Source organism: Babylonia areolata, chromosome 9 (assembly GCF_041734735.1).
Source record: "Babylonia areolata isolate BAREFJ2019XMU chromosome 9, ASM4173473v1, whole genome shotgun sequence".
NCBI lineage: Eukaryota > Metazoa > Mollusca > Gastropoda > Neogastropoda > Buccinidae > Babylonia > Babylonia areolata.
In genome coordinates, this window is record NC_134884.1 from 10759400 (window position 1) to 10784609 (window position 25210).

The window sequence follows — 25210 nt, forward strand, 5'->3', positions numbered from 1 at the left end:
ATATTTGATCTTCCGTCTGCGTGTGTATATATATACACGAAGGGGTTTCAGGCACAAGCATGCAGTTCTGCACATATGTTGACTAACCTGGGGGATCACCGGGAAAAAAATCTCAGTCCACTCTTTACCCACCAGGCGCCGTTACCGAGATTCGAACCCGGGACCCTCTGATTGAAAGTCCCGCTTTAACCCCTCGGTGCGCCCGTCGCACAAATCAGTCGATCTTGGAATGTTGGCAAAGACTCGAATATGATACTGATGTTTTTATTTCTGACTGATTTCTCACCCGGTTTCAGTTGCGCCGCCGCGCGCTTCCGAGTCAGTACTGTATAATTTGATCATATTTTGGGATGCCGTATAACTTGATCGTATTTGGGGATGCAATTACAGCATTATCACAATATTACTTTCTTTTGCATATATAGTTATAATCATTGGCAAGTGATATTGACAACATAATTATACTGTATTGATTTCACATTGACGTGCTCGGACGGATCCCTAACTTGCACTGGCTAGATCTGGTCGGACACCCGCAGATATTGGCCGTTGCTTAATCATGAGTTCTTGTGATATTACCGGCACCATAAATATAAATACGAATGCAGTATCACGTACAGTATCTATTATGTTTTTATCTGGACTCAGTGCTATATTCCTATACTGATTCACTGCACAACATACGGTCGACATCTGCAGGCTTTTCCGCACTCAGTGACAGCGATCATCAACGTGCATTGAAATTGCTTGCCATACTGAGTAGCTGTACTTGCAACACGCTTGTTACCCGCCAATCTCTCTGTCTATCCGGCTGTGTGTGTACGTGTCAGTGTGTATGTATGTGTGTGTGTGTGTGTGTGTGTGTGTGTGTGTGTTTGTCAGTGTGTGTGTGAGTGGTCCGGCTTCGAACGGCTGAACGTGACAGTACTGACGTTATCAGCATTCAACAGAAAATAATAAACAAGAACATAATGTGTCGCTCTTTGGTGCACACAACAAGTCAGTTTATTCTACTATTGTTGTTGTGTGCCAAAGCACTGGAGTTCACTGCAGTAACTGCTGCTGCAGTGCGCACTGGCAACACGGCGTACCCGTTACAAATAAATAAACGTCTTCATGATAAACAAAAGTAAAATATCAAAACTAAATCTGACAGTGTCTGTGAAATTAGATTTGATAACAGACGATTAAACATTAGATTTTCAAAATATGCCGCACTCTGTGAACCGATGATTCTCAACTCAATCTGAACGATGAACATGCCAGTCGGTGTACGAAATAGACCCTTTCATCGATGGCACAACGGTTGGAAGTTTCCACACGCAGTTGTACGTTTTTATAACGTGGAAGGTGATTGGCTGACTGGTTGAGGCAGTCGCAGCATGGCCGGCTGTTTGCCCAAAAGTGCCCATCGGTATCTTTCCGCAACGCCTGACAGGTCGTTAAACTCAACTCTACGTTCCGCAACGTGAACTGTCCGCTGCAGGTTCGTATACAGAATGCCTCTTACTATACTGTTGATGTTAGCATGTTTTAGCCTTTGCCATAAATAATAGAGTCAGAGAGGGGACACTGTAGTTTCTGATGTGCAGTGTTTTGTTCAGGGATGCATGGGAAATGGCTGGCCGAGCAGCAGTGGACTTTGGACGATCGAATGTCTATTTTCAGCTCGTTGCAGCCTGATTCCCACAATACTTGAATAATAACCGGCAGGAAGGGCACGAGTGAAGCTTAAAAAACGCCGTGAAATTGTTACGACGTCTTAGTAGGTCACATCAGCACAGACAGTAGTGATACCATCACCAGTTCCAGTGTCGATTTGGTCAGTTGCCAGTGACTTTTTCCTCCAGAGGTCCAGCTGACATAAGTGTAAATACTACTACTAGACTACTACTACTACTACTTCAGGAGGAAGGTGGCAGAATGGTTAAGACGCTCAGCTGCCAATACAGAGAGTCCGTGAGGGTGTGGGTTCGAATCCCGCTCTCGCCCTTTCTCCAAAGTTTGACTGGAAAATCAAACTGAGCGTCTAGTCTTTCGGATGAGACGATAAACCGAGGTCCCGTGTGCAGCACGCACTTGGCGCACTGAAAAAGAACCCATGGCAACGAGAGTGTTGTCCTCTGGCGAAATTACGTAAAATGAAATCCACTTTCATAGGTACACAAATATGTAAGCATGCACTCAAGGCCTGACTAAGCGCGTTGGGTTATGCTGCTGGTGAGGCATCTGCTCAACAGATGTGGTGTAGCGTGTATGGATTTGTCCGAACGCAGTGACGCCTCCTTGAGAAAGTGAAACTGAAACTGAAACTACTACTACTGTGTAATTGGCCTACTACTGCATACTTCTAAGAGTCACAGTATCGATATCAATCCGCTTGTCGTTGCAAAATCGAAGGTTTTTTGTTGGTTTTTTGTTGTAGTTTTAAAAATTTTTATGAACAAGTTGCTTTCAGAAGTCTCGAAAGTGTAAGAGGATCATGACACATTTGATTTGACACTGAATTTTTTTAAATTTTTTTTTGGGGGGGGGGGGGGGTAGGGTGGGGGGAGGGAGGGAACAGAACAAACGTCCCAGGTTGAAATACACACACACACACACACACACACACACACACACAAGAAGAAAATCAACTGCTTAAATTTTACACTTCAAAATGTAGATTTTTATTGTATGTGTGTGACTGGTGCTTAGAACTGGATGTGAATTTTCAGTATTGTGATATTTATTGTTATTGTGTATTGTTTCCTTCCAGACTGATTACTTGATAAATTGATTGTGATGTGTGTGCATGAGGATCGAGAGTGGGAGTGTCTGTGTGGTTGCCTCTGTGTGTGTGGGTGCGTGTGTGTGTTGTGTGTGCAAATGTGTGTGTGTGTGTGCATGCGTGCACCCATTTGTGTGTGTGTGTGTGTGTGATGTTTATCTTTTTGCATTACACACCATAGTAAATTATTGTTTCTTTGGTAGTTTTACAGTTACTGTATATGCCATGAGCTTTTGAAGGCACTAAATAAATTAAAATTTTTATTACTAATAAAGTAATATTATTATTATTATTATTATTAAATGCATATATATATATATATATACATACACACACACACACACACACACACGCACATATATATATATGTGTAAAAACTGTTCGGTTCTAAGAGTGTGGTTGGTTCGATTCCAAGAGAGGGGGGAGTTATGCAGGGGGGATATGGGATCAACTAATGATGCACTCACTCACTTGCACTCACTCACTCTCTCCTCACATCAATAGCAGGGCCACATGGAGTGGTTTTTATAGAGTGTTTACTTTTAGTTTTACAATATACATGGGAAATCAGCACACACACTAAGCAGTTCACCCTTCTTAGCAAAAGCAACTTTGTTTAAGCAACACACACTAAAGCAGCACACACTGCCTACTTTAAGTACTTCCTACAAGCAGCATCTACAAGCAGCATCTACAACTACAAGCAGCACACCTGAAACACAAACACACAACCAAAACCCAGGTCAGATAAAATCTGAAATATCTGGACATCACTGACATAAAAGGCCTATACCCTCCCAGCACCTTTCATCACATTTCCACCAGTATGCACTCTTCTCACACATAGATCTATGTGAGGTAATACAGCTTCATCAAGCTTACCTGCCACCAACAGCGACATACAGTACTGTGCACTATACCTATGACTGACCAGTACAACCCAGAGTGTTCGACTCAAGTTACGCATCATAGAATAAAACTGTGTGTTACCATAACAAAACAAATATCCTCTGTCTTCACAAGGTATACCACCGACACAAGTACATGTAAGGAAATTATTACTTCCAACATATCTCTGGTAAACAGCAGTGTGCAACAACATAGCACTGACCCTCAATGCTCTCACAGTTTGCCAACTCATTAATCACATTACAATGTTCCTTCCCACTTTGTCTTAACAAAGTAAACCACTGACACACAGCACAACTCGTACACATGTTACCACAACTACCAACAAATCAAACATGTGTTCCACAACACTTGCTGTTACCCCCGTGTGCACACACACACACACACATGAAAAACCCTCAACACACACTGACATTGTGTTAGCCTATAGATCTGTTCAGTTCACACTGAACCAACACCACCTACTATACAAAACAAGTAAGTAATACATCAAAAATACAGAAGAAGATATCTGTAACCAAATAGAAAGGGGGGGGGGGGGGGGGACTCCAAAGATTTAGGCCAGTACTTCTCTCAGTGGGTAGCTTTCACACATTAACCCCTTTTCCTTCCACAAGCCACAAGATCAACTTATCAACTTAAACTGGCTGTTCACCGACACAAAACATAGTTTCCGAACACAACTTAGTTATCAACATAGCATAAAACCATTACAAGTTGTGTACTCACAGCCCAACAAGGATTTCCTTGCTCCTCACATCACTGATCAGTCAGTCACCCTGTGTCAGTCAGTTTTTCTGGGAGACAGCTAAGAACTGGCTGTGCTGACTGGTTTTATCCCTTCCCACAACATACTGTGCATACTAATCCAAGCTACAACACTCACTCCCCCAACTAGTTGAACTGAAATAACCAATCTTTGCTTGTCCTAGTGACGCTATGTGAATGACTGACAGATTCACTGCTTAATCCCAATTCGTCCAATTCAACAGATTGATCTGATTCGCTACAATTCAACCCACTTGTTTCTATAACATTCTGTGACGACAGGTTCACCCATTTACGTCACAAAGAGATTGGGGAGACAGGACAATACAACTCTCGGCATGTTAGCCGGCATGATCAAAGTTCGCATTAGCATAAATTTTCCCTAGTTTACACTCCAAAGTCCCGCCATCTACGTCAGCTGCGTTCATGGAAGGGGAGATGGGGAATGACTTGAAAGACAGGCCGCCACATGGGATGTTCCGACATGCTGTGACACTCGTCTGTTTCAGCACGGGGATTGTGGCAGACATCACATAACTGCACGTGTTCCTACAGCTGGGGCGGGTGACGCGGACCAAAGGCGCTGACTAGGGAGTAGGGGTGAGGAGGGGGGTGGAAGGAGGGAGGGTGGCGTGGTGTCGGCGCGACCTCAAAGACTGGACTTTGGACGAAGCAGGAAGGGAGATAAGAAGGGGTGGGGGTGGGGGGGGGGGTGAAGGAATGGGGAGGGAAGGGAGACAGAATGTGGGTGGTGGGGGTCACACTGCCGGCACACAAAACACCCACCCCCGGCTTTTGAATGCAATGTCCTCATTGCTGCTGACCACATGCTGACCAATGCTGTCATCAGTTCATGCTAATGGGAGACTAGTTCTACCCAAACATTAGCAAAAACAAAAACATATGCAAATGAAGACATTACAGGACAAAAGAAACCACCAAAAATTAAACATTTAAAAAAAATAAAGCTGTACATAATACCATAACCCAGAAAAACACACACACAAAAAAAATGAAACAGGGAGATACACAATGCAAAAATCAACAACACAACGCAAAAATCAACAGAGTTCCAGCTGACACACATCAACCAACCACAAATCCTGGAATGAAGTAAAACAACAACAACATAGCATGACATACACAATTTTCCTCATTTCCAACATTCCCCTAGCAGGCTGTAGCAACAACTCGAGTCAATGCCGGATGGCTCACATCAAACCTATCCCTAGCTCTAGCCCTACCGGTTGACCCTGACAGTTTCCCACCCCTGTCAGTCTGATCTGGCACCCAGGCACCTACACATGTCCCATGCACCCCAGGCAATCAACAGATTGATCTGATTCGCTACAATTCAACCCACTTGTTTCTGTAACATTCTGTGATGACAGGTTCACCCGTTCACGTCACAAAGAGATTGGGGAGACAAGACAATACAACTCTCGGCATGTTAGCCGGCATGATCAAAGTTCGCATTAGCATAAATTTTCCCTAGTTTACACTCCAAAGTCCCGCCATCTACGTCAGCTGCGTTCATGGAAGGGGAGATGGGGAACGACTTGAAAGACAGGCCGCCACACGGGATGTTCCAACATGCCGTGACACTCGTCTGTTTCAGCACGGGGATTGTGGCAGACATCACATAACTGCACGTGTTCCTACAGCTGGGGCGGGTGATGCGGACCAAAGGCGCTGACTAGGGAGTAGGGGTGAGGAGGGGGGTGGAAGGAGGGAGGGTGGCACGGTGTCGGCGCGACCTCAAAGACTGAACTTTGGACGGAGCAGGAAGGGAGATAAGGGGGAGGGGGGGGGGGGGGGGGTGAAGGAATGGGGAGGGAAGGGAGACAGAGTGTGGGTGGTGGGGGTCACACTGCTGGCACACTATAACATATATATAATATATATATATATTAAAACACTAAATCAGTAAATGCAACAATAATTTTTACACTGTAGGGGAAAAAAAGTTCAGAGATGTTAGATAATGAGATGTACTGTTCTGTTTCTTCTGCTAACTATCTATACAGAAAGGATTTTCATTGTACTTTGTTGAATTGTAGGCATTGTGAAGTACTTTTCTGCCTTTTTTTTTTTTTTTTTTTTTTTTTTTTTTTTTGAAGGGGGGGGGGGGCGAAAATCAGAAGTTAAGAAAACCAGCTCCAAAGTAAGGACACAAAAACCTGAAAACTAGTTCTCAAGAAATGCCTGGAAACTTGTGAAAACTAGCTAAACAGTTATGAAAACTGAAAACTAATTTGGTGGTGTGCTTTGAATGATGAACTTGTAACATTATTCAGTGTGTTCAACGCTTCTTCAGGTTGCTAGCATCTTAATAAAAAAAATAAATAAATAAAAAAGATGCTTGTAAACGTGATGCCAGTTATGTAATCATATGTGTTTGTGTGTGCAGTATTATAATTAGATTTATGAGTGACACACTATCTGGTGTGTGCAGCAAAGCATAAGTTATCGTTGATAGTGTTCCTGCTCATGCATGTTTGGTGTATACTTTTGCATATGTCAGCAGAATTTTCATTATTTTGTTTGTTTCTTAGTGTTTCTTTTTGAATATTTGATGCTTTAACAGTACTTTTTAAGACAGCATTGTGTAAGCTGTTTAGCTTGTAACAAGAAGGAAAGATCATACATCATTCATACATCATCATCATTATAAAGTGACAACTAGAATACATTTTTCAATATGAGCTTGTAGCTGTGGCAGTGCAAGGAGAAATAGTTGATTTTTTCATTCTTTGTGTGCCATACCAGAGCTGTATAGTACATAATGTCACAAGTAAATATGAAAAGTGTCCATGTCTGTTACCTCTTTTGGATTGTTTACAATGCTTGAATAGTGTGAAATGGCTGATGTCACAGAATTAGATGAATAGCAGTTTGACGACTAGGATGTTGTGGGTTCTAGCCCAAGCTAAGAAATCTTGAGTGAAGCAAACTTCAGTCAAAATCAGTCACTACAGCATCGTCACAGTCCTCAGCCTCATTAATCATGATAAATGTAACTAAAAATTTGTCCCCAGATCTTTGGCCTTTCATGTCTTCCTGCCATTGTGGCTTTACTTAATGATTTTTTCTCCATTTTGACCTGCTGTATTCCATAATGGGCCTGTACATGTTTACCTCTGGCCTGGCACATTTAGGATGATTAAATTACCCGTATCTGTTTTTATCATTTTTTTAATTTTATTGAAAGACTTTGATAGTTTTGTCATACTTTTGATGACAGCAGATTCATGGAGACTGGTATTGGAGAGAGATGATGGCATCTCTGCTGTCATCAAAGGAGGCTTAGTAGGACACATCCTGGATTTGTTGAAACAGGCATCACAGAACACCAGTCACCACTGAAGTGGCTCCATACTACTACAGGGCCACATGTAGCAGTGGTTTGTGGCATCCAAATTTATATGACCACTGCTCTCTGTGGACTGTTGATGCAAGCACAGCCACAAGAGGAGTCTGAGTGTGGTGGGGGGGGGGGGGGGGGGGGGGCTTGGAAATGTATAGTGTAAGACTTATGCCACTGAGATGTGACATGGCATAGAGGATCAAGCAGAAAAAAAAATCTTCCTTTCTCTGTCTGTCACTTTATTTATACTCACAGTAACTGTAAATGTTTTGATTTTTATAATGTTCTGTACAGTAGCGCACAATGATGTCAGCAATGAGCAAGATGGGAAAGAGTGAGGATGCTGGTGTTTCAGCCAATTCTTTTCTATGGGAGAGTGGAGGGAATCTTCATGTGTATTAACATGAAGTTGATTGTCTCTGTCTCTCATAGTTGTTTATTCACACATTACACACACACACACACACTCACCACACACACGCACACACAGTCACACACACACACACACACACACACACACACACACACACAGAGTCACACACACACACTCACACACACCACACAAACACACACACACACAATATGCACTGTACTATACACAATGTATAGTATAGATTCAGACTTACTACACGGTATACCTAGATACTGTATCTAGATTACTGTATTATTATTACTAATAATACTAGTTTTAGTTTGTTTCTTTACTTGTGTTTGGCAGAATCGGGGAAATATAGTCATATTATTTTCAGGTAAAGTTCTGATTAAATAAAAAAGTGTTCTACAACTTGAGCTCAACCAGCCCATTTGTCTTAAATGATAAAACATTAGACAGTTTAAATTCTAATGATAGTAAAAATAATATGATTATGAATAAAATTTGAATGTTTGTATTCTGAAAATGTTTTCTTGTCTGTTTACACAACTGTACTTACCAGTTTTCCTAACAAGATATTAGGTCAACAGCCAAGAGGCAGATTTTATGATTCACAACTAACAGAAGCTACCATATCATCCAAAGTCTGCTCAGCAGAACACAGTAAATAATGTCCTGTGGCTCGCACTGTTCATTTATTTTCTCCTCTCCACCATACGCATCCTTTATTTTTCGGTTGTGTTTTTGTTGTTGTTGTTTGTTTTGTTTTTTTTGTTTTGTTTTTTTAAATTGTAAATCATGTTGTGGAGTGTTGCTTTCTCCCTGCTATCACATAATTCATGTGTGGGTGTGTAATACATATATTTAATGACAGGACTTTATAAGACTTCCTTGTTCTCCTGTCAAATCTGACTATTTCTATTATGAAATGTTTAAACCAACTGACAGAATATAAGCCCACACAGACATGAGTAACATCCTCTCTACAAACATGTCTACAACATCATGTCATTTTTTTTTTATGATACCTTCTGGAATCAGGCTTTGGGGTGTGGGTGCAAAGGGGTCATCCCTATGATCCCCCAGGTCTTTGTTCCCCCAAATGTACTTTTACTCTCAACCAGGTCAGAGTTCCCCCAGGTCTGTGCTTCTGGAACAGCTTAGGACATTTGACTAGTCCCCAGGGGAATGATAAAGGGCACTGATGCATCCCCTGGTGACGATTTAGGACCTATGGAAGAGGGGTGGGCAGGATTTGGGATGTTACATTGGGCTTGATGTGGCAACTTTTCACAACATTCAGGGTTTCAACTCAGAACATGACCTCAGTGTCGACTTATTGGGGTGGAAACTTTACTGGGGCACAAAAATTTGGTGTATATATGTGAGAAATCCACTTACATGAAGTCTGTTAAAGCAAGGAAAACTTAAGAGATAAAGAAGGTGGCTGACCAGGGCCAAAGAAATGTGTTGACTTACCTGCTGGGTCAACTTTAGTGAACTTTACCTAAGCGGGGACAACTGTAGCTGATTTGACTGTAGCTGATTTGATTTGATATATGTTGAATGAAATGTGCATTACCAATATTGGGAGAATTTAAGAAAGTATGTTGGTTGACAGATCAGAATGTCAGTTTTGACAGGGATCTCCAAAATAGTGTTTGCAGTTAGACCATAGGATATTTTGACATGAGTCTATTTGGGAACGATGCTGCACAGTCACTGAGTGCTCTCAAAAGGGTGTGCTTGTTTATGGTTTAGGGTGTGTGTGTTTAAATGTGTGTTTGTGTGTGTGTGTTCATGTGTGATCAAAACCAACAACAGTCTGGTGCGATGTTCCAATCATACGTAATGTCAAATGAGTTCAAGGCCTGCTTTTGTTATTGTCCACATGTATCCAAACCCATCATTCACAATTAGACTTGTCCATTCGCATTTATCTTCATGCCCCCCTGCTATTTCAACTGTTGAAAAAATGTTGAAAAGGAGTAGATGAAGTTTTCCTGGTGCAACCAATCGGAGAAAGCCTTCAAAAGCAGAAGAGCAACATCTGCTGATTGCACAGCCTGTTATCTGTACAATACACTCGTTGAGCATGTCACTTTGACTGGATTGTTCCCAGTTAGGCCACTTTTTTTTCTTTTCTTTTTTTACCCACCCTACAATAATGACCAGAGTTCCAGTCTTGTGACTGGCAGGGTTAATTTGCAGACAAGAGCAAATACTACTGTTCTATGAGAATGGGAAGTGAAATAACAAACCGACTGGAAACAGACACTAGCTGGTGGGATCAATAAAAGAACCAGAAGTAGGTGTAAACCAGTCAATGGATTGATGGTGTCTGGATGTTGGAGACAAATGCTGCACACAACAAACAAGTGTGACAGGTATTGATACATGGGTTTGCAGTGGGGTTTTGTGTGTGTAATGTTGTTGTTTGTGTGTTTTTTAAGAAAAATATCATATGCACAAATGAAACTGACTCTGTCTTTCATTGATGAAATTTGTCAGTTTATGTAAAATCTAGTTTTATTTCAGCAAGTAGTTCATTTGACGACATGCATATTGTCTATCTAATGGGTGACATTTACTTGCAGTGAGAACCATTCCCTGTATTTAATGATTACTTTACAGCACTGCAGACACTTCCTGTTTACCTGTCTCTGAGATCTGTAAATCTGCTGTACCATTATTCATACAAAATTTTGGTTTGTTCAGCATCTCTGGAGCTGTTTTTGGTTTTTGTTATGGTTGCCTGTCTGGTTGATTCAGTGTAAGTCTCTTTTTGGGTATTGTTGACTCCTGTGAAGTGATGAAGATAATAAAGGTACATGATTACAGAAATTGGCATATTTTCTTCAAGCTGAATGGGACTGTGAACAAAGTGAATTAATGTTATTCATTTGATAGAAGTGTGTGGTTTGTGCTTATTTTCTTTGTGATAACATCTTGTGAAAAGTTTTGCCTTTTCAACATCAAACAGTGACTGCGTCAATACTAGTACTACCATCAGAACCTAGTCAAATCAATTTTATAAACTTAGTATGGTCATCATTGGCATCATCATCAATGTGATATATATTTGACAGATGGTTGAATAATAACACCTGACTTTTTCATGCCATTCACCTTTCAATTCATGGTCTCATCGTTTTCCATGGGCATGACTGGTGAATATTCACTTTCAGAATGAATTCGGAAGATGAATGAAAGAAATTCTGGGGTGCTGTGAGGAATAACATTGTAAAATCTAATGTAAATGTGGGCAGTGTCTGTGTCATTTCTTGTTCATATTTTCAGTTAATTGGTCACTTATCTTGGTCTCTTATCTGGTATGTTTGTGAGGTGTTAAGCAGATGTTCTTTTCACCTCTTTTATCCTTTAAGTTTTGTGACACACATACATGGGGAATTATACGTAATGTGATCAGATGATGCAAACTTAACAGATTATGTGACTCCAGCTTGGACATGGGCTGTGTGCGGTCTTGAGAATGCCAGTGTGGTTTATTAACTTGTGTTTGACATACAATGGGCTAGATGATTTTCATTAACTTGTGTGTGACATATAATGGGCTAGATGATTTAAGGTATTGAGGTGTTATCTGAGGGAGTGGTTTGAAAAATTTGCAAGAGAAAGAGAGAGAGAGAGAGAGAGAGAGTATTTATGTGCAAACTGCAGTATTGCCATATTCAGCTGTAAATTAGAAGTTTAAGTTATTTTATTCAGTTTTGAAAAGAAATAGTATTTGAAATAGAGGTGTGTATGATGTTAAAAGAGAATACTGAGGTATGTGTATGTTTTTTTCTTTGCACAGCAGATTTTGTTCTTCAGAATATTCAGTTTCTGAATCAAATGATATTGAATATTTCTTTGAACTGTTATTTTCTTTACCTGCCAAGTTGTTCATTTATGACTGGGAGAGAGGCCTTTGTGAACAAACAGAAGTGGAATCATATGTTTAAATCCATATCTAGGTCATCTTGTGAATGATTAAAAAATGGTTTCAGTATAATTGAAAATATATATGTCGATATAAAATCAAAAAGTCACTCAGCTTGTTAAGACTCACCAATGGAAAAAGGTTGTTCTAAGTCATAAAATGTCGTTTGTGAAATGGTGCAATGAATCTTCAGTTATTTAACCAGAGAATTTTGTAATATGATACCAATAATTTTTTTAAATTCAACACAAAACTGTTGGAGATACAGAACGAAAGTAATCATTTTTGTGAAGGAAAATGAATGATCTGGGCTTTCGCCCCAATTATTTTGAATTTAGATAACTATTCAGGCATTTCAAAGTGTCAGTCATGGTCATTCACTCAGAAATGATGTCTGATAGGATATATGGACTGAAGTCTGAAGAAAAAGTGACTGTACCTTCACTGTCGGTCATGGTCATTCGCTCAGAAATGATGTCTGATAGGATGCATGGACTGAAGAAAGAGTGGTATGCAGTTGTCAGTTTCGTTACTGTCGTTGTCATCACCTTTGAGTTTGAACCAATCATAAGGCAAGAGAGATTCAACCCTCATCATTATACTCATGCATAATCATCAGCACAGCTTTCAAAGTTGTTTTAATTTGCTGTTTGGTGTCATATACTGTACCATGTCAAACTGATGCAAACTAGGCCTATCGGTTTGCTCTGCTTGGCCAAATTTCGCGCGGCTAACAGTGAAAAGAAAGTCTTGCCCGGTCCGCTCTTAGCCAATCAAACGCCTCTAAAAGCTATAAGCGTTGAATCATTCCTTTGGCCAAGGCTCTCCACGCCATCTTGTCAGGTTTACGCTGTGTCTCGTCTTACGCTTTTTTTGGCTATTAAGCGTATTCATTTGGCCTTACTTTGCTGCATGCGGCTTGTCTGTATTGTATTCTTACATTCTGTGTACTTGATTCGCCTCGGCCCCCTCGATTCATTCGTTTTTCTCTATCTCTAAGTCGATCCTGTCTTTCCTTGGGGGTCGGATTTTTGCTGGGTGCCTAAGCGCAGGTACTATGCCTCATATGCCATCCCATGAAGGCAGGGATCATGAGGCTGGGATTGAGACTCAGCAAGAGACTCTCCCAGGCCCGGAGCTCATGATTCCTCCCGATACGGACCACGGCGATGCATCTTTAAATGCTGATCGCGGAGGCGACTCTTGTACCAGTAAAACGGTCATGAAGGGGACCAGGGGGAAAGGGGTACGAGCGTCGCCTCCTGAGGTGTCCCAGCGCGAGGCAGGGAGAGGGGGGAGTGGCAAGTCCTCTCTTGGCGGTGGGGACTCGCAGCTAGGCGTGAACTCCCAAGGGGAGGCCGCGCCCAGCCATTACCCGGGTCCCTACTTGGAGACGGCCCTCAGGGGCCCCATTGCTGTTCCCCCTCCTCCCTTCTCTGTCGACCCCCCTCCCCCACTTCCTTCTGGGGGGGGGGGGGGGGAGAAAAATTTGGTTCCAGGGGGGACCTCTACTTTGCCCACCCCAGGCCAAGCCACCCCAGTCTCCCCACGGGAGGGGATTTGGGGCACGTGGCAACCTGCTCTGCAGGTCTTCCCACTGTCCGGCCGGTCTCCCTGCTGGGGGAGGCCCGCGCGTGTCAGGCGGTTCTGGGCAGTTGGCCCATTCATCTTCAGGCGGGATTGACACCCAAGTCGGACCTGACCTCCCTCCGACTTGGCCAGGTTTTTCCCTTCATGGAGGTCAAGGCGCCACTGAACATTGGGGTTGGGGTCACAGGATGGCTGGTGCCTATGGGTGGTTACCCCCATTCTACCCGTACTGGAGCGTACCGTACCTATGGTGCACGCTGGGTTGCCGGGAGGACCAGGGGCCAACCCCTTGTCCGCTCCCCACTGGACCCAACTCAGCACATCTCACAGGGTGACACACACAGCCCCGACAAGTGGGATCGACTTCTTGTCGGTCAGGTCGAGCTCCTCGACCAATATTGCCACTCAGACCACAAATCGGTCCTCTGTCAACTGACCGGTTACCTCCACGGTCACAACGGCCTCCTTGTCAGGACCGACGGCTGCCGAGGGGCCCCGCTCGGCCCGGGGGAGCCTGCAGTTCCCACCTACCCAGCCCTTGGTCCTACAGGGAAATGAGTGGGTGTTTGTCCCCTCACAGCACTCGTGGGTCCCTCTTGCATCCAGGCACGCCCTCTCTGAGAAGGTGTGGCACCCACCATCCCAAGCATGGTTGGACCTACGGTCCTCACGCTCCCCACCCGCTTCAGGCGTCAAGGACATAACAGCTGCAGCCATGGTCCCTGCTCGGGATCGTCCCAGCTCATCCCGCTGGGCTGACCACAGCTCACAGGACGCCCCAGTGGGTACATCCACGTGGGATGACACCCAGCAGGGGATGGACTGCGAACAAGAGTGGGAGCCCCTGTCTTCGGATGAGGACGAACAAGCGGATGAGCACTCTTCGCCCCCATCCCAGGGGGACAGATTGAGCCCGCGCCTCCCTAGGGCCATCCTGAATCAAACTCGGACTCTGCCGAGCTCGAACTGACCCTCCCCAATAGGGTCACACTTGCTGAATCAGTCCCTCAGGCTACTTTGTTACCCTTGACCCTCCTTAGGCCATGTGACTCTAACTCCAGAACCACAAGGCGACTCAGAGTGCCAGAAATGGCGCAGGAATGGCTTAATAAGCCAGCCTGCACTGTCAGGGGTGCTGCTTCCATCCCTCCTCCAGGCAGGGAGTCCCTCTCTGCCCTGGGCGCTTTTTCCCCGGGCAAGTTCCTTAAAGATTCCTCCAAGGGAGGGGTGTGGTCCTGGTACACACAGGACCACCCTGCCTACAGGGAAGCAGAGCTCTCCGCGCATGACAGGATGTTGGTTTCACAGCGCACCACCTTCCCCACTTCAGCTACTCTATCCTTTAAAACGTTAGTGGGACAAATTGGCCCGCCGCTGCCTCCTCAAGGTTTCCACGGCTTATACCTTCTTCAGCGTGTTCCTCCACAGGGCCAATGAGCTGTGGGAACAGCGTTCGGTTAATCAGGACACGGGGTCTCCTTCCTCTGTCCCGCCTGGCCTCTTCACCGACCAGAGGTTAAACACTTTTGGCAATAGGGTAGCATCTGGTCTCACGGCAGCTGAAGACACAGCTACCAGCCTTCACTTCAATACTGTGCTAGCACGGCGTGATGCCGTTCTCCGCCTAACATTCCTGTAGAGGAGAGGGCTGCCCTGCGGTCCATCTCAGCGCAGCAGCCTCCCTCTTCGGCCAGTATGCGCCCCATTTTGTCAGCCACAGGGCAGAGACAAACAGGGAGGTGGCCTCATATTTAGCCCACACCTCCCAGGGGCGCCAGGGTTCTATGCCATTAAAGAGACCGGCCACCAGGGCCCCTCCATATACCATGCCACCTAAGTCAAAGCGGCGTGCGCAGAATCAGCGGCAGAGGAATAAACCACCTCATGTCTGTCCAAGCTGACGGGCCATGCCCAAGGCCAGAAGGCAGCACCCCGAATGACTGGGCCCTGATTCAGCACCGCCAGTCATTCAGCCCCTCCAAGTAGGAAACTTGTCCCGGCATGCACATCAGTGGCGTGCTCTGGGACTCAACGACTGGATTGTATCGGTGCTAGAGTCAGGGTACATGCTGCCTTGGGCGGAGGACCGCCCCCTCTAAGATCCACTGCTCCTCCTTATGTGCCCAGCTCGACGGAGCAGGAGAGCGTCTTAGAGAAAGAGATATCGCACCTACTCCTCATAGATATCTCAACTCTCGGACCCGGGTCCCGGTTTTTACGGCCGGTTGTTTGTGATTCCAAAGGTCTTGGGAGGGTGGAGACCAGTCTTGGACTTGTCCCCCCTCAACAAATTCCTCCCCAAAATCAAATTCAGGATGGACACACAGGCACAGATTCGGGAGACCATTCAACAGGGCGATTGGGCTACCTCTATCGATCTGAAAGATGCTTATTTTCATATCCTCATCCATCCGGCATCCCGTCGGTACCCGAGGTTCGTGTGGAGGGACAAGGTGTTCCAGTTCTCGGCCCTCCCATTTGGTCTGTCCCTTGCCCCTTTCCTGTTCACCAAGGTGGTGCGGGAATTGGTGTCCATCGTCCGGTCGGAATCCATTCGTCTCTGTGTGTACCTGGACGACTGGCTTATCCTGGCCCAGTTGCAGGCCCTGTGCCAGAGTCATACGGCCAGACTTCTAGACCTTTGCTCCCAACTGGGCTTCCTCGCCAGGAACCAGGAGAAATGCGATCTGTCCCCAAGTCAGTCCTTCGACTTCTTAGGGATGAGATTCGACACGCGGTCCATGATAGTCTCTCCGACGCCAGATCGCCGGGACCGTCTGGCAGGCCTCCTCAGCCACTTGCGCCGTTCCTCCCAAACAACAGCGCGGACACTTTCTTCCCTCCTTGGCATGATGGAGTCCATGGCACCTCTCATTCCCCTGGGCAGGGTTCTCAAGCGCCCTCTTCAGAGGGCACTGAGGTTACGGTGGTCCCAGAGCACTCAGCCATGGGATACCCAGATATGTCTGGGTGAGTGGTTCCTCGAGGTGACATCAGAGTGGTTAATCACCCCTCATCGGACACAGGGGGTGCCCATAGCCCCACCTACTCTTCAGGTGGCACTCTTCACAGACGCCTCCTCCCTGGGCAGGGACTTGGTCCCCGGAGGAGTGCCTATGCCACATCAGTGTTCTGGAACTGGAGGCAGTTCGCAGGGCTCTCCTGCACTTCATGGGGGAGGCCACTGGCAAGACCATCCGCTTGTTCACGGACAATACGACGGTCGCATGTTACGTGAACAAAGGGGGAGAGTGCACTCGCCAGACCTCTCCCTGCGGACCGAGGCTCTCCTCCGTTGGTGCCACAGCAAGGGCATTGCACTTTCAGCGAGACACATAGCAGGAAAAGCCAACATCTTGGCAGATGCTCTCAGCAGGTCCAAGAGTATCATCCACACAGAGTGGACCCTGGACAAGGACACCCTTCAGGGGGTGTGGGAACGGTGGTTTCGGCCAATGGTGGACCTTTTTGCCACAAAGTTCAACAAGAGACTTCCCACTTATGTCTCTCCGGTCGCTGATCCAGAAGCGTGGGCAGTGGATGCTCTCCTCCCGAAACCTGGAGGGGGTCAGGCTGGTGTTCTCCTGACCCACTCCCGGGAGGGTCACTACCTTGTCGTGGTCGGGAGGCTTAGTGGCCAGTGATCGAGCGAGCTATGTCGGCGGGGGCATCAGTGCTTCTTGGGGTTTGGTGCTCTGGTCCCAGGTCTTAATTGACAGCCTACATAGCCATCGTAGCTGTTAGGGCTGAATAAGTGGTGGTTTTGTACTGATGCCCCTGATAGGGCTTCCCATGCCGAACAGGTCGTGAGTGAGGCCCAAACTAAACGTGACCCACTGTCCCTTTCGCTATTCTTTGTTCTTCTTTTTACCGCCTCTTTTCTGTCCTCAGCTCCCCATCAAGCCTTCTTTTCCACATTCTTTTTTTCTCTGCGGCCTTCTTTAGGCCCGCCGTGTTTGCCGTGCGGCGCGACCTGTGATGGAGGCGAATGAGATCCTGGGGATTGAGAGAGCACGCTGCTCTCAACACATCCCTTTGGCTCGGACCTCTCCTAAGACAGGCGGCACACATTGGCCCGTGTGTGTCAATCGGCTACCCTTTCGTGGGGCTGGGTCAAGACTGGCAGTTTAGTGGCTGACGAAGGTAACCCCCGTAGTGCTCGGCTCTCTGTCCCCGGGAGCTGGGCATGATCGGGGGGGAGCACGCTGGAGCTGGGCTGCTGGTTGTATATCCCTCCCGAAACCTGGAAGGGGTCAAGCTGGTGTTCCCTTGACCCTGGCCCCTAAGTTGGACCCCATGGTGGGTGGGTAAGGGAGGGATGAATTCACATTTTTTTTTCAACATGAATCCTAAACAAACACACACCCCCAAACTCGGAAAAAGACGACGACAGGGAACGGACGACTCAGACTCTGAGTCGGAGGTCGTTGAGACCTCTGGTTTTTGGCCATCGTGGCTAGTGATGGAGGGCGCTGATGACGACAAGCCCTTGTCGGCTCTCAGCCCCTTCGCTGTCCAGAAGGGCTTTCAGTGTCTGGCAGGATCGCTCAGATCCATCAAGAGGCTGAGGAGCGGAGCGTTTTTAGTGCAGACAGAATCCAAAAGGCAGACACAGCTCCTTCTCAAGGCGACCACTTTCGTGGATAGGGCGGTGAAGATTTCCCCTCACAAAGGTCTCAACTGCTCAAAGGGAGTCATCAGATGCCCGGAGTTGAAAGGTGTGTCTGAGCCCGAGATCAAGAGCGAGCTGTCCTCTCAGGGAGTGACCGATGTGTACAGGGTGACGGTGAGGAAGGGGTCGGACAGAGTCCCGACCAACACTTTCTTCCTCACCTTCTGCTGCCCGGATGTCCCCAAGGACATTCGGGTCGGATACCTGCTAGTTAATGTCAGCCTGTACGTACCGTCCCCTCTGAGATGCTTTAAGTGTCAGAAATTCGGACACGTGAGAGACCGATGTAAGGAGGAAGAGGCGTGTGGCACCTGTTCGAAGGCGGCGCACCAGGGCGATTGCGTCAGTGCAGCCCTGTGTGCGAACTGTGGAGGTGGCCACCCGTCCTCATCGAAGGACTGCCCCGCCTGGAAGAAAGAAAAACAAATCCAGAAAGTCAAGACAGAACAGAAAATTTCCTTCTTTGAGGCAAGGAAACAGGTGGAGGCCGTGTCGCCTAAGGCGTCATATGCCTCTGTCGTCAGATCCAGGACGGTGGACGTCGCGGTCCAGACGACGTCCACAGGAACGCAGACGGACGACTTAACCGCCTCGTCGAAACCGTTGGCCTTGGGTGGAGGCGCTGTGTCCACCCCTTCCCATCCTGCGCGGCAGTCCTCAGGGGCTGCTGGGCGGGAGAGAAAAGCCTCGGGCGGAGGCACGTTGTCCGCCTCCCGCCCCACCCCACCCCCCGGCCCCCCTCGCCCCGCCTCTCGTCTGCCTGGCCCTCGGGCTGGCGGAAGTGGCCAGAAGCCCCCCGTACCTCCAAAACTCAAGGAGGGGAGGGTTGCGGCCACGGCGGGATCGGGAGGGGCCGAGGTGGTGGATATTCCGACTCGGTCAGAATCCGAAAAATTTATGTCGATAAACAAATACTCCATCCTGGCGGACCTTGAGCCACCGCAAGTGGAGGAGCAGGGGGTAGCGATGGAATAGGCTGCTGCTTTATTTATTTATTTTTTTAAAACCTTTTTAATGGCAGTGATTCACTGGAATATCCGGGGATTCTATGCCAACTTCCAGGAACTCCAGCTGCTTTGTCGTGCTTTGAAACCTTCAGTGCTGGCACTGCAGGAGACTCTGCAAAGAGATGGCAAGGTTTTATCTCTCTCTGGTTTTAACTCCGTTTTTAAACCCGCTCAACCGAAGCAAGAGGGGTTGACGGGAGGTGTCGCTCTTTTTATTCGAAAGTCCCTTTTATACAGTACAGTTCTTTTAAGCACCCCTTTACAGGCGGTGGCAGTCAGAGTCACGCTCGAGAAAACCATCACTGTCTGCTCTCTCTACCTTCCCCCTTCCGTCCGTGTTCTGAGGCAGGACCTCATGAACCTGGTCGACCAGCTCCCACGTCCGTTTTTACTGTTGGGCGACTTCAACGGACACTCCCCGCTCTGGGGAAGTGAGATGACATCAGCCCGAGGTCTTCTCTTAGAAAACCTTCTCTCTGACATGGACTTGTGCTGTCTTAACGACAAGTCTCCCACTTACCTGCATCTGTCCTCTGGAAAGCTCTCGTGTTTAGATCTGTCGGTCTGCGATCCATCGTTGGTCCTGGACTACGAGTGGAAAGTGCACGACGATCTGCACGGGAGTGACCACTTTCCTGTCGTCCTCCGCCCCACAGATGGAGAAGGTGACTCTGCCTGACCGCCTGTACTACGACAAAGCAGACTGGAGTTTTTTTACCACCAAGATAAGAGCGGAGCTGCAGGAAGAAACAGTATTGAAAAGCAAGGACCCTGCTGACGCTCTGACTCGGATCGTTTTAGATTGCGCCAAAGCAGCAGTCCCATCGTCTACCTCCAAGCCTCAGGTCCCTAGAACGCCCTGGTTCAACGCGGAATGTCGGGAGGCCCGTAAGTCTCGGAAGAGAGCGCAGCGACGCGTCTTTCGGAGACCGGAGTCCGATAGCGTTCGAACCCATCAACAGCTGAGGGCGAAAGCCAGGTATGTTTTTAAAAAGAGCCAGAGGAAGTCATGGAGAGATTTCTGCTCTTCCTTAACCTCCAACACACCCAAGAAGAAAGTGTGGAGGGTTTTAAAAAGAATTAAGGGCAAAAACGCATGCCCGACCTTCCACCATCTTAAACTTTCAGACGCTCTGGTCACAGAGAAGAAAGCAGTTGCGAATTTGCTTGCCTCCACAATAGAACAGAACTCGAGATCTGCTAACAAATCTGCTCGCTTTCTTAAAACCAAAAACCTGTCAGAAAAAACACCATGTAACTTCTTTTCCGACAACACAGAGAATTAGAACCTTCCTTTCACAATGAACGAACTTAAATCTGCCCTTCAGACCTGTACGGATTCCTGTCCAGGAATGGACGAGGTCCATTATAAACTCCTAAAGCACCTTCCCCAAACCTGTCTGGACATCCTGCTTAAAGTTTATAACCACATCTGGGTCACAGGCTTCTTTCCACCCTCCTGGCGGAAAGCCCTCATAATCCCGCTGCCGAAACCGGGAAAAGACCCCTCGAACCCCTCCAACTACCGCCCAATTGCACTGACCAGCTGCGTCTGCAAACTGATGGAGAAGATGGTCAACGGTAGACTGATGTGGAAACTAGAGACCGACGGCCTTCTGGCGAAAGAACAGTGCGGTTTCCGCAAGCATCGCTCTACCGTTGACCATCTGGTTCGTCTGGAAACCACGATAAGAATGCTTTCGTCAACAAACAACATGTGGTGGCCATATTTTTTTACCTGGAGAAAGCTTACGATACCACGTGGAAATTTGGTATTCTTTCCGACTTGCACAAGCTCGGCTTCCGAGGACACCTGCCTCAGTTTATCCACAATTTTTTACAAGACAGACAATTCCAGGTGAGAGTCGGCACCACCCTGTCCGACATTCACGAGCAGGAGCTGGGTGTCCCGCAGGGGAGCATCCTGTTGCCGGCTCTGTTCAGCATCAAAATTAATGACATCGTTCAATCCGTTCAGAAAGGATCGGACAGCTCGCTGTTCGTGGATGATTTTGCCTTATATGCAACCGGCAGCACGTACGCCAGCATCCAGCGACGGCTTCAGCTCTGCGTCAACAAAATCCAGTGTTGGGCAGAGGAGAATGGCTTCACATTTTCGTCCTCCAAAACTGAATGCATCCATTTTCATAATTTTCGCCAATTCTATCAGGACCCTGAAATCCGTCTGGGAACATCCACCATCCCGGCGGTCAAGGAAGCCAGATTTCTAGGGGTCGTCTTCGATCAGAAGCTGAATTTTCTCAGCCACATTAAACAGCTGAAAATATCTTGCCTAAAAGCCCTGAACATCATCCGAGTTGTGGCACACACGAACTGGGGTGCTGATAAGAGGACTCTCTTGCACCTCTACAGAGCCCTGGTCCGGTCCAAACTGGATTATGGAAGTGTTGTATACGGCTCGGCCAGACCGTCCTACCTGAAACTGTTGGACCCTGTACACCACCAAGGGCTCCGTCTCAGCTTAGGTGCTTTCCGCACCACCCCTGTGCACAGCCTGTACGCAGAGGCGGGGGAACCGCCTCTTTCCAACCGCAGACTGAAGCTGACCCTGAACTATTATTTGAAATTGTTTTTGGAACCTACAAACCCTGCTTACGACGCTGTATTCAACAACCCTTTCGATAAGAAATTTACAGACAACCCAAACTGCATACCTCCTCTCGGACTCCGCATTCAGCCGCACTTGGAAAATGCCGATCTGGATGTCGGTGGCATCTCAGATTTCTCTAAGTTCCCTGACAGCCCCCCGTGGACCTTTACAACACCTGAGGTCCGATTCGATCTGGCCTCGTACCGTAAGGACACCACCAGTTCTCTGGCCTACAGAACCTACTTTTCGGAACTGTGCCACAAATTCCCCACTTTTCAAGGCATCTTCACTGACGGTTCCAAGTCAGAGGACGGAGTCGCCGCATCTGCGTTCTGTCCCGCCTTTCCTGACCGGCCCTCAACGGAACACATCCTGTCTGACAGCTCGGTATTCACCGCGGAACTGACCGCACTGGTCCTGGGGTTAAAAATGGTTCTCTCTTCCAAACAGAAGAGATTCATGATCTTTTCCGACTCCTTGTCAGCCCTGGAGGCGATCGCCTGCAGGAATATCACTCATCCCAAACTGCTGGAATTTTATGAAACTTTTACTCTCGCAACAAAGAAAGGATACGAGGTTGTGTTGGCCTGGGTTCCCGGACATGTTGGCATTCGTGGTAACGAAAGGGCGGACCTGCTGGCCAGGAACGCTGTAAAGAAAGAATTGTCCAGATCCTTGGTACCCTATACAGACATGAAGCGGAAGGTCAATACTTACGTTAAGGATCTTTGGCAAGAGAAGTGGAACACCCAGACGGACAACAAGCTCTTCCAGATCCGTCCGGACCTAAAAGAGACCCTCCCTTAGGGGGTGAAGAACAGAAAGGAGGAATCTGTGCTGTGCAGACTTTTTTTTACTCATTCTTACTTGTTGAAGGGGGAGGAGGCCCCTCGATGCGTTCCCTGTGATGAGCCTCTCACCGTGAAACACGTGCTCCTTGACTGTTGGGATCTGCATGACATTAGACGCAGACATTACACGGCGGTTTCTTTGAAGACTTTGTTTCGTGATGTCCCTCCGTGGGCGCTGATGGACTTCTTAAAAGAAGTGAACCTTTTTAACCAGATTTGAAGGTTTTAAACTATGGAAGTTGTTTTTTTTTTAACTTTGGAGTGGAAAGTTTGAAGTGGTGACTCGTTTTAATTGGTTGTTTTTTTTAGCCTTGTAGTAGTAATTGACGCGGCGATAGCCTTGAGATGGCCTTAGTGGTCGGCGAGGCTCTAAGCACCATAATTTCATTTCATTTCATTTCATTTCTGTGGATGCTCTCTCTCTAGACTGGAGCAGTCTGATTGCCTTCGCATTTCCTCCCTTTCCAATTCTGTCCAAGGTGATACGGAAAGCCAGATTGGAACACCCACAGCTGATCCTCATTGCGCCGAAATGGCCATCCCAGCCCTGGTTTCCGGACCTTCAGTCCCTGACACATGTTCCACCCCAGGAACTCGAAACCAAATCTCATGCTGAGGCAGCCTCGTTTGGGCATTTCTCATTCCAATCCTCAACTGCTCCACCTGCACGCATGGCTACTGTGCGGTCGGAACTGTCAGCATCACCATTGAAGTCTTCGACCCCTCGGTCGGTCTCTGTGTCGGCTGCGCTGACCCAGGGGGGTGCCTCCTCTGACCTCCTCTCCATAGTCACCAAAGCAAGGAGGAAATGGTTGCGGTGGTGTACAGCTCAGGACATTCCCCCTACTAACCCTACGAGCATGCAGCTGGCCAACTTTCTGGCTCACTGCTCCTTGGTTCTCAACCTGTCTGCTAGTTCTGTGCGAGGGTACAGGTCTGCCATCTGTACCACAATCAAACAGCTAGGTGGTCCCGCTTTTGAAGCGGATTTCCTGCTCAGAGAGGTGGCTAGGGGCGCCTCTCTGAAGGAAGCTAGAAACCCCAGAAGAGTGCCCCTCTGGGACTTGTTCCTGGTGCTGGATTTCATTCAAAAACAGCCCTTCGAGCCATTGGGGACTATTCCTTTCGACTTTCTCACCCTCAAGACCACTTTCCTTCTGTTGCTGGCCACAGGCCGTCGTAGAAGCGAGATTCATGGTCTTAGTGGAATGCCACAAGATCTGGCCTTCCACAGAGATGGTTCCATCACTCTTCGTTTCCTTCCAGAGTTTCTAGCTAAGAACCAAGACCCCGAGGTCTCTTCCCCCTCTCTGAGGGTCAGACCTGTGTCTGATATTCTTGCCCAAGATGATGAGGATAGGCATCTCTGCCCTGTTCGGTGTCTCAAATACTATTGGGATATGTCTCGCCACAGGCATTCTTCTCAGAGGTGTCTTCTGATCTCCCTCAATGAGAATTACAGGAAAGACATTGCTACAGGCACCATTTCCTGCTGGGTTTCCCAAGTCATTTGTAGAGCCTACTCTCATGCACACAGGGATATCAGCTGTCTTAATCCCAGAGCACACGAAGTGTGGGCCATAGCTACTTCGGCTGCTTTCCAGCACTCAGTGCCACTGCAGCATGTCTTGGAGGCATCCTTCTGGCGGTCTGAGAATCCCTTCATCAACTTCTACCTCAGGGATTTCCGTATGACCAGGGCTGACGGTTCCAAGGGGATTTCCTTTGTTCCCGGCTAACACTGCCGTCTCTGTGACAAGGGCTCCCCATATGAACCAGTAGGCGTTGCCCTTCTCCATTTGCTTTAAATTCTGCATCAGTTTGACATGGTACAGTATATGACACCAAAAAGAGGAGTTTGTATTATACTCCATGTTTGGTGATACATATACTTACCATGTCAAACTCGAATGCCCGCCCGTCCGTCCCCACGCCTCCGCCGTGGTTCTCATGGGGCATTTTCTTCGATGGCCACAGAAAGATTCAGCGCTTATAGCTTTTAGAGGCGTTTGATTGGCTAATAGTGGACTGGGCAAGACGGCTCGTCTTTTCACTGTTAGCCACGCAAAATTTGGCCAAGCAGAGCAAACCTACAGGCCTAGTTTGCATCAGTTTGACATGGTAAGTATATGTATCACCAAACATGGAGTATAATACAAACTCCTCCTATTGGGACCACTGTCTTCACTTGACGAAATGCCCAATGCATTTTTGGCTTGTGAGGCAACTCCATGTGGTCCAGTTAGCAAATCATTGAGAAAGAACAACATCGACTGATGTAGAAGAGATATGGAGCACGTTTAAAGATGCTGTGTACACAACAGCAGCTTACACACTCGGCTTTGTACA

General features: G+C 47.2%; 1 protein-coding gene across 2 annotated transcripts in view; it reads left to right on the forward strand.

Annotated features, from left to right (window-relative positions):
- The first annotated feature begins 1373 nt into the window (after nt 1-1373).
- Nucleotides 1374-25210, forward strand: part of LOC143286051 (uncharacterized) — a 62942-nt gene continuing 39105 nt past the window's right edge. Inside the window, exon 1 of one of the 2 annotated variants that reach the window (XM_076593587.1) lies at nt 1374-1486. The gene's annotated coding sequence lies outside the window, so the exon portion shown is untranslated. Of the gene's footprint in view, nt 1487-5932; nt 6157-25210 lie in introns of those variants that run through there. The other variant, XM_076593588.1, reaches the window with a different exon arrangement.